Consider the following 10,459-nt stretch of genomic DNA (forward strand, 5'->3'; position numbering starts at 1 on the left):
TTCTGGTGTCATAATATTCAAGATGTTTATTTATTACATCTCATACAGAGTAAGATAATAAAAAATAAGTAGTAAAAAGTGTGTAGATTTATCATAATGGCAGCAGCATTAGTTAGAACTAGAAAATATTGTTCCTGAAGAAACAATATGCGCTCGCTTCAAGGCAAACATTTATAGTATAAAAAGTCCCGGGCAGTGCTCAGTTTTTATCCGGAATAAATAAATAAATATATGTATGTATGTATGTATGTATGTATGTATGTACAGTATATGTATGTATATATATATATATATATATATATATATATATATAGCTCCATGTCCCGTCTCCATGTAAACGGATGAAACGGCAAAACGTGTGTCGTGTGTCGCCAGATGTTGTGAGAGAAATAAGCAGCCAGTTCTATGAAAACAAGCCCCAAAGAGGCAACATTAGCACTTTAAACCTATACAGTACATTGGCTATTTGAAAATAGCCGATCTACAAGCTCACAGTGAGCTTGTAGATCTGCTATTTTCAAAAATATCTTGAAAAGAAATGGTGAAATAATATTATATATAATATTATATATAATAATATATTTTATTTATTTATTTTGCCCTTTTCTCTAGAGACCGTTGTCGTGTAAAGGGGGCCCTTAGTCTTTGACTGTGTTGTGTCTGTGTGTTGACGTGGCTCTGGTTGATCAGCTGTTTCCAATCTCCTAATTGTCATCAGTTACGCACCTGCTTGCATAGCTGATGGTAGTATGGGGATGGAGGGGGAGTGTTAAGGCGGGGGGGTGGGTGATGGGTGTGGGGTGCTGCCCCACTGGCTATGGGTTGTGTGCCGCCAGGCTCCACTGAGCTTGTAGATCAGCTACAGGGAGGGAGGTATGGGGTGTTACAATCCCGTCTAGGGGAAATAAAGGATTGTCACATAACAGATTGGCAAGTGAAGTTTTGTTTTTATTATTGACCTTTTAGCTTTGCATGATTTTGACAATGAAGTGATTTTTAATACATGATTTTAAACAATAGGAAATAGCACCTGGCACAAAACAAATAAACCAACCTAAACCTAAACATGCTTTCAAACTTAACTAACCTAACCAACACCAAACAAAAATTACAATAGAATTCTAATCTAATCTCACTGCTCTAATCTAAACTACATTTTACAAAAACCTGGCGCCAGTAGCTCTAAACAACAGCCACAACAGGGTTGTGGTTGGGAGTCAAACCGCTTGGTGGCAGATCAAACAATCAACCTACCAGGCTTAGATTCTTAACTACTTATTATCATTGTACCTTCAGAACACTTGCAGTACACCAGTAAGTTTAATGAAGGGTAACTGAATATTATAGGGATAGCAAATTACAGAACAAGACTAGAAAAAGTGCTCCTCAGAGCACAGGTCTCCGCCAGGTCAGGTAGGTTATTTTGGCCTCGTGGTGGCGCTATAATAGGCCAATGTGAAAAAGGTGCCATTTCTTCCTAGGCCGTGCACGGCAATCGGACACTGCATTCATGATTTGAGGCATTTTGTTCTAAAAAAGTTTTTTGCTAAATTTGACCTGCTGGTGGCGCTACAACAGGCCAATGATAAAAGGGTGGCATTTCTTCCTCAACATAGTGTGAATGTGCGTGGAAAGTTTCACAGCAATCAGACGCTGCGTTCCTGATTTTCGGCATTTTGTTCAAAACAAGCCACTACTGCAAACTAGATGTTAATCTTAGCCAATCAGGATGGAATATGAAAAATCAAAGGTGTCGGAGATTAGCTGTTCACAGACGGACACACACACACGGACACACGGACGGACGGACGGATGGACAGGGTGCAAAACATACTCTCTCGCCATGCCTTTCGGCCTGGCGGAGACAACAAGCATGACAACTTGTCAAGCGGGTAGAGGACAGTACTTTTGCAAAACTAACCCCGCCCCCCCCACTTAAGTGTTCACAGGTCTTAAATAGTCTTCTCAAACCAATCACTGGAAGCAGTGGTGATTGGCAGCCAGCCATCAGGCGATGGTCAGCACCTGGAAGTGATTTGAACACCTGAAAGGGATAGTTCACCCTCAAAATAACTTTTTTTCTATCGATTAGTCACCCCATGGAGTCTTGAATTCATGGATATTTATTAGTTTTTGTCGCATTCCTGAGCCAGTAATTTGATGACTGTGTGTATTTCCGGTAGGAGACACAAAGAGTCTCCTTTGTGTCTCCTACCGGATACAATAGCCGATAGGAGACGGTAATCAAATTATTGGCTTAGGAATGCAACAAAAGCTAAAAAATCTCCATGAATTCAAGGCTTCATGGGGTGTGTAATTGATAGAAAATAAGTAATTTTTTGGGTGAACTACTCCTTTAAGTAAAAGTACACAACATTTTACTTGAGTAAACGTACTTAGTTACTTTCCACCACTAGTAGCATGTGACTGTATAGTATGAATGTGAGGCACAGTGTGTATGGCTCGTAGATCGGCAATTTTGTTGTGTGTGGCGGTGAGGTATGGGGTGTGTTTGTGTGTGTGTGTGGGGGGGGGGGGGGAGTTTTACAAATATTTTAGCATCAAAACATAATTTGTGCATCAAAGTGATTTCTTGGTCCATTTAGATGGTTAAAACAATAAGGAAGTTTATTTTATTCATTGTGTTTTATTTTTGCACGGTGTAGGTGGGGATCGAACCCACGACCTTTGGATCCTCACCAAGCATACCTAAAAACCGTTGACGACCAGAGTTGACTTGTTCCCTTTTGCCAATGTAGCTACGTTGATTAAAATTCATAAGAGAGTGTAGTGTGTGTGTGTGCGTGCGTGCGTGCGTGCGTGCGTGCGTGCGTGCGTGCGTGCGTGCGTGCGTGCGTGCGTGCGTGCGTGTGTGTGTGTGCCTGGATTAGGACAACTTCAGACACAGCACACAAGTTGGTGGCGGTTTTTATAACATCTCAACCTAAACTGACTTTCTACAATATTAACATCTAAATGCACACAACCGTTGTAACTGAAACATTATGTAGATGAAGCGACCAGTGCTTGGAAAGCTCTGTCTAATTACTGCTTGGTTACAATGTAAACACCTTGTGTTTATATTTGGAAGCCTCGGTCATGTCCATAAGTGAGAGGCCTGCAGATTTCAGGAATGACCAAGCCAAGAGCTAAGGCATTGGCAATTTCTGTTCAGTGTCTGTGATAACTGTCAGTCGCCACATATGGAGGAGACGATGCTTCCTGTATCCTTGATCTGTATCCTGAAACACTTGTTGTTGAGTTTCCCAAGCTTGTGCATGTATTTTGTAAATTGTTTGTGTTCAAGAATTTCATGATAAATGTGAATGCAAATGAAGATGTTGACTGACTGACAGTGTGACTGAGTTCTTGTTGTCCTAGTCTAGTCTTCTTTGTCTTGTCCTATTCTTTTGCTTTATTGTTAAATTAGCTGTGACATTGTAATGTGATTCAAATGTTTGTTATCAGGGCGTCCTTGAAAAAGAGAGCTTGCTCTCAATGGGTTTCCCTGAATAAATAAAGGAAAAAGAAAGAAAGAAAGAAAGTCCTACGTTTTTTCTCTTTTTCTCTGTCTTTGGACTGCGCCTCTGTGCTGGAAATCTGGATGGGGACTCTAATAAGATGGACAAAATAAGGCAAAGACAACAGTTCAGAGTTTAAAAGAATGAGTGATTATATTTTAGTAGTAAAATAGGAGACAGCAGCAGAGACATGCAATGGGAATACCCCTGGTCTGGCTCGCAGAACACTAACTGGTCTCACCTTATATACCAGGCAGCTACCCCAATGGCTTCATGGCTATATGGTCATACACCCTATGTTTATCTCAGAATTTAACACCATTCTGTAGGAACACATGGCACTAACACATGGCACACCAAAACAGGAAACTACAGGTGTCACAGATCAAAGAGAGTCTCACAAAGCATTCCTCAGCTGTTGCTGGAGTCAGCAGATGGAGGAGAGAGGCCTATTTATAAAGCACGGTATATTATTTGAGTTCATATTAAATGTTTACTCCTCAGAAATCCTCAACAACCCGGGCCAGTGTAATAACTGGATTGGGGACGCACTACAAACACCGAACCTATGAACCTATATGAATAGAGCAGATTTGGGGAGGGCTCGTTCACTGGACCTTTCCAGGGGCCCAGCTAGTTCTGTGCTCAGCCCTTTTTGATTGATTGAATACTTTATTAACACAATTATTACCAGTACAGGTAATACAGTCAGAGGTTATGCCTGACTATAGTCTATTCATTAAAGCCTCTAGATTAGTGTTTAGGCAATCTGCTTGATTTGATAGGCAAGCTGTGACAATCTTGGACTGTATCAGCTGTGTGAGAGAGGCTGAGTGTGCAATACATTACATAGTCTGTTAATGAGTCATTTGATGCTGAAATGTAATGCTGAAATGAAATGTGATGAGCACAAGGAATGAAAATAACATTCATTGGATGACATTAGGGGGCAAGGGCCAAGCCTTAATCCCAGCTAGACATGCCTACGTACAAAGTATGTATAAGTAGGCTATTAGCTGCAAAATGTATTTAATGTACTGTACTTTCCATCTTTGAATATTAACCAATTCCAAGTAATGTATTTGACAAGACATACTGACACCTAGGGAAGAAACCCAACACCCTGCCACCCTCCCAGTTATACAGATTATTTGCATGCAGGCAGCAGTGATTAAAGTTATAGCCACTGGCAAATAGATACCACGAAGCAAGTTCACCTCAAATACCAAGTTTGGGGTGAATGTTGAAAGTATCATTTACAGTTCCATAAGGGTCATTCCTCCTTTGTCCTTCTCTCTCCCTTCTAGCAAACACCATTAGTGTGTATTGGAAAAGCTGAAAAGAAGTGATCTAAAAGTTAGACACAGCAATGAAAGTCATAATATACCTCAACCTTTTAAAGTTTAAATTTAGTTTGTGAGTGAGTTAAAGCATGCTGAAGCAACATGATTGGAAGATACAGAAGAACAAGTGAAATAAAAAAGGAAATGATTTCCCATAGACTTTATTGGGTGTTTAATATTAAATATAAATATATTAAATATTAAAAAAAAACTACAAAACATTTCAAAATGACATGAACAAGCGCAAGTTTCCACAGTAACCTGATTTGTTTTTACAGTTTGAATGGAGTTTCTAGGTGGAAGTGTGTAGGACTAGTAGTTTTGGAGGACATGAGTGTATTCGTTGCTGCTGCACACAACAATACATTTTCATGAATCACACCCCAGAATTTATCAGTTTCAGTGATTGGTTTAAATTCATGTGAATTAACTATAATTATACATTGTTATTAGCATTTTATAATGCATTATAGACATGGGCTTAAGTGTTACCAGAATTTCTGAAACATCTACCGTATGAAGTAAATGAATGGAAAATAACTTCTTGAATGGCAATGAATTATGTAAAAGATTTTACACACTGCACACACATACACACAAAAGCTTTCGAAGAGAAGCAGAATCAGTGCTAATGGCTAGGACGGATATGGCCCTTTAAGAAGCCAAAAGTCTGTTGCCTTCAACTGTGTGATACATGGGACCACAATGAAAACAATCCTTTTTAGCCTTAATGTCTGACTGTATCTTGTGCTGTTTACATTTCTGACTAATAACGTATTCAATCAATCAATCAATCAATCAGTCAATCACCTGTTTTGTTTGAGATTCAGTGTAACAGGTTGATGGTCGTGCATCAACTACGGCTGGCATCCCACCTTAGTACTGAATTGTCAATCTGGTCAAATTGATTAATTCGTTTTGCCGTGGGAAGGGTGCGGGTCGCCTCTGGTCTGAGAGGCGAGAGGAGAGAGAGAAAACAAAGTCCAGTATGTGGTTAGTCTTATCTTCTTGATTTATATTACAGATAGGAAGAATAAAAGTAATATAAAACCCACTTTACATCAGATTATTCGAAGCGTTACTCTCTCTCTCTCTCTCTCTCTCTCTCTCTCTCTCTCTCTCTCTCTCTCTCTCTCTCTCTCTCTCTCTCTCTCTATATATATATATATATATATATGTATATATATATATATATATGTATATATATATATATATATATATATATATGTATATATATATATATATATGTATATATATATATATATATATGTATATATATATATATATATATATATATATATATATATATATATATATATATATACATTTATATATATATATATATATACATATATATATATATTATCTAATGATTAGATATTTGATAATAATGATATCCATTCCCACTGTGTAACAACCCATTGAAACGTCAAACGCCATTAGAAACTCTGTTAGATTCCCGGAAACACACAACCTTGGTTCTAGTGATTGGTACAGTAGGCCTGTACTGTCTTTCTCATGCGTTATTTTTTTTTTAATAATAATTATTAAATAAATAAATGGTTTGAAGTTATACTGTGCTTATATAGGAAGGGCATGTCTGATTAAAATAATAGCAAATATCGAAATATTGAATCAAGTAACTTAAAAACTGTCTGGGGTGCTCACAAAGGCCAGAATAGACGTTAAAATGACCCCAGAAGTGAAATAACCCCTAATAACCACTAAGGAGGTCATGAGGGATTGTGGGGTGGTAGTGGGTTTGTAGGGTGGTAGTGGGTTTGTAGGGTGGTAGTGGGTTTGTGGGGTGGTGGGTGGTTTGTGGGATGGTGGACATTTTACAAATGTGGAAAAAAGAAAAAGAGCACTTCACATCACCTTCAAGTTGTTTTCAAAATCTGTAAAAAAAATAATATATACTAATCTAAATCGGCAAAGTAACTAGTAACTAAAGTTGTCAAATTATTGTTGTGGAATAAAAGCACAATATTTGTCTCAGAGATGTAGTGGAGTAGAAGTGAAAGTATTGAAAATGGGGAATACCCCAGTAAAGTAAAAAATACCTCATAATTGTACTTAAGTACAGTACTTGAGTATATGTAGGCTACTAGGTTAGTACATTTACAGCTTAAACCTTTAGATGCATTAAAGCTTAGTTACTTTACACCACTGCAGATACTTCATAATGTTTTATGTAGAGTTGCTCAGTGATTGTAATCTAGATGTAATCAATATAATATAATAGTTCTCAGTGATGGAAGAAGTACTTGTTTTACTTAAATAAAAATATCAATACCCGTAGAAATAGTCTGTTACAAGAAGAAGTTTGGTATTCTAAATTTACTCGAGTGAAAGTACAAAAGTATTGGCATAAAAATATCTTAAAAGTAAAAGTATTTATTATGCAGAAGGTCCCATTTCACAAGATTTCAAATGTATAAAATGTATTAAAATCCTTGGAAAATAGCAGATCTACAAGCTCACAAATTGGAAATACTCCAATAATCTATCTCTAGCACCCCACTCTCTGGTGGGACGCTATTTTAAAGACGTCATACGCACGTCGCTTATACACTACAGGTTACACAACGGACAATTGATATGCATCTAGGCTCATTCCTATGTTGGTGTGACACCTGGCTGTCTGCAGCCTTTGTAAACTTTGTTGAGGTGTGAACTTAAGGGTTGTCTTTAATAGATGCATGTGCGTGCTCCTGCTCAGCACTCGGTTCCACAGATATATTGTGAAAATAGCCGATCTACACAATGTTTGCCTCTTTATTGTCTCCGCCAGGCCGAAAGGCATGGCAAGAGAGTATGTTTTCGCCCCTGTCCGTCCGTCCGTCCGTCCGTCCGTCCGTCCGTCCGTCCGTCCGTCCGTCCGTCCGTCCGTCCGTCCGTCCTGTCTGTGTGTTACCACCAAATCTCCGGCACCGTTGGCCCGGTCGCTCCGAAACTGTGCACACATTTTTCACATGGGTCCGTTATAGCGCCACCTGGAGGCCGATTTGTTCAAAACCTTTTTTTTTTACATTACTCCTACAGATTTTACCCAAACGTCATGCAAATCGGTACACAGTATCTCTATAGTCATGTGATCAACACGGATCTGTCCCATTCCCCATATTCCATTCTCATTGGCTAAGGTTGCCTTCCAAAATTTGCAGGATTGGTCCGTTTTGAACAAAATGCCTCAAATCATGAACGCAGCTTGTGATTTCCGTGAAATTTCACAAACACATTCCCACTAGGCCGAGGAAGAAATGCCACCTGCCATTTTTCACATCAGCCTCATGGTGGCGCTATAAAAGGCTGATTTGTGTTTTTAACTATAACTGCACCGATCTGCGTGAAACTTTTCACGCACACTCCCTAGAGGCCAAGGAAAAACATCCGCCCTGCATTTTTCACATTTTCCTTTTATAGCGCCACCAAGAGGCCGACTTATGTAAAACACATTTTTGGATATTAAGCCTTCACATTTTATCCAAATTTCACACAAATCGGTACACATGATCTCTATAGTCATGTGATCAAGATGGAACTGTTTGATTTTTCATATTTCATCCTGATTGGCTAACAATGACATCTAAAGTTTGCAGAAGTGGCCCGTTTTGAACAAAATGCCACAAATCATGAACGCAGCGTCCGATTGAGGTGACACTTTACAAGCACATTCGCACTAAGTTGAAGAACAAATGCCACCCTTTAGCATTGCCCTATTATAGCGCCACCAGGAGGCCGATTTTTTCATAACTTTTCTTTGTTGTATTACTCCTACAAATGTTGTCCAATCATCATGCAAATCGGTACCCATTATCTCTATAGTCAAGTGATCAAGATGGTTCTGTCCGATTTTTCATATTCCATCCTGATTGGCAAATTCCGAACATTGTTGGCCCACAATAACCTACCTTACCTGGTGGAGACCTGTGCTCCGAGGAGCATTTTTTCTAGTTAGGTAATATTTTACTTATTTTGTTTTATAGTATAGTTTGTTTATTACTTTTGATGCAGTAATGGTCTTTTTTGTTATAGACCTTAAATAGTCACTTTTAAATGTGCAGATACCATGTTTGTTTTTCTCACAAACAATGTTGCACATTAAACTGGAGCTGTCAACAACTCATAGACATCTGAACTGTGACCCTGACTACAGAAACATCAAAACCCTGTCAATTCAGAATCTGTAGAGGGTACTCAAAAACATAGACACACAATGAGGCAAGACAAGAATTCAGATTTCAAAGTGTAAGAGATTTTACTCGAGTAAGGAGCCAAGACTTTACATGTACACATGGATGGAAACCATGCCTGACTCAGTGCATGTCCAGACTGACCTCAACTGAAATACCAACACACACACACACAACATCCGGGCAAGGTGTTGGCTCACAAAACTGCAGCTAAGAAAGATGGCTTCTTACTTGATCATAAACACTATATTTAACTCATTGTAACACCCTCCTGTATTTGACAACACATGGCACTAACACCTGGCCAGGAAACTACTAATAGCAGGAAACTCTTAAGTGTTACAGATCGAATGTAAACCTCACAAAGCACTCCACAGCTGCTGGACAATCCACAGCTGTTGGTTGTTTCGGGAGAGAGGACAATAGAGCAGAATACATACGTAGTATGGTACATTTTTAGGTCATATTAAATGTTCACATCTCAGAAATTCTCCTCGTCATTTAAAACTATGAGTTCTCTTAAATGAATGACATGACTTATTGACAATATCCCCTCGACAACCCTCAAAAAGTTACTTAAGCTTAAGTTTCCTCCTGAAATAGAGTGCTGTGGAAGTATGAAGAATACAATGGAAACACCAGTGGTGTAAAGTAACTAATTACATTTACTCAAGTACTGTACTTAAGCAAACTTTTTAGGTACTTTTTCTTTAGTGGAGTATTTTCCAATTTTCAATACTTTATACTTCTACTCCACTACATCTCAGGCAAATATTGTACTTTTACTACAATTATTTGACAGATTTAGTTTGTTACTTTGTAGAGTTAGATTATTCTTTACAAAACATACATTAACCACTTCATCCCTATATATATTTCCGCTATATGAAAATGTACAAGCTCACAACGCGTCGCTAAGCGATGCGTTGTGAGCTTGTAGATCTGCTATTTTCAAAAGATTTTTAAACATTTGGAAACTTGTGAAATGGGACATTCTGTCTAATGAGTCATTTTACTTTTGGTACTTAAGGTGTATTTTGAAGCCAATACTTTTGTACTTTTACTCCAGTAAATTTTGATTACCGGACTTTTACTTGTAACTAGTATTTCTACATTGTGGTATTGATACTTTCACTTAAGTAAAAGATGTGAAAACTTCTTCCACTGGGAAATACTCAAGTAAAATGACGTATAAAAAGTATACTCAAGTACTGTATTTGAGTCCATTTACTTATTTACTTTCCTCACTGAATATTAAAATAATCTATTTGGCAAGACATGCTGTGATGACAATAACAAACCCAGCACCCCACCACCCTGCTTATCATGCTATTTTTATACCATCGCCACTGCAGTGGCGATGGTATGTTCATGGTATGGCATGGACATAAACCACATA

Source organism: Gymnoscopelus braueri, assembly GCF_963280865.1.
Source record: "Gymnoscopelus braueri genome assembly, chromosome: 5".
NCBI lineage: Eukaryota > Metazoa > Chordata > Actinopteri > Myctophiformes > Myctophidae > Gymnoscopelus > Gymnoscopelus braueri.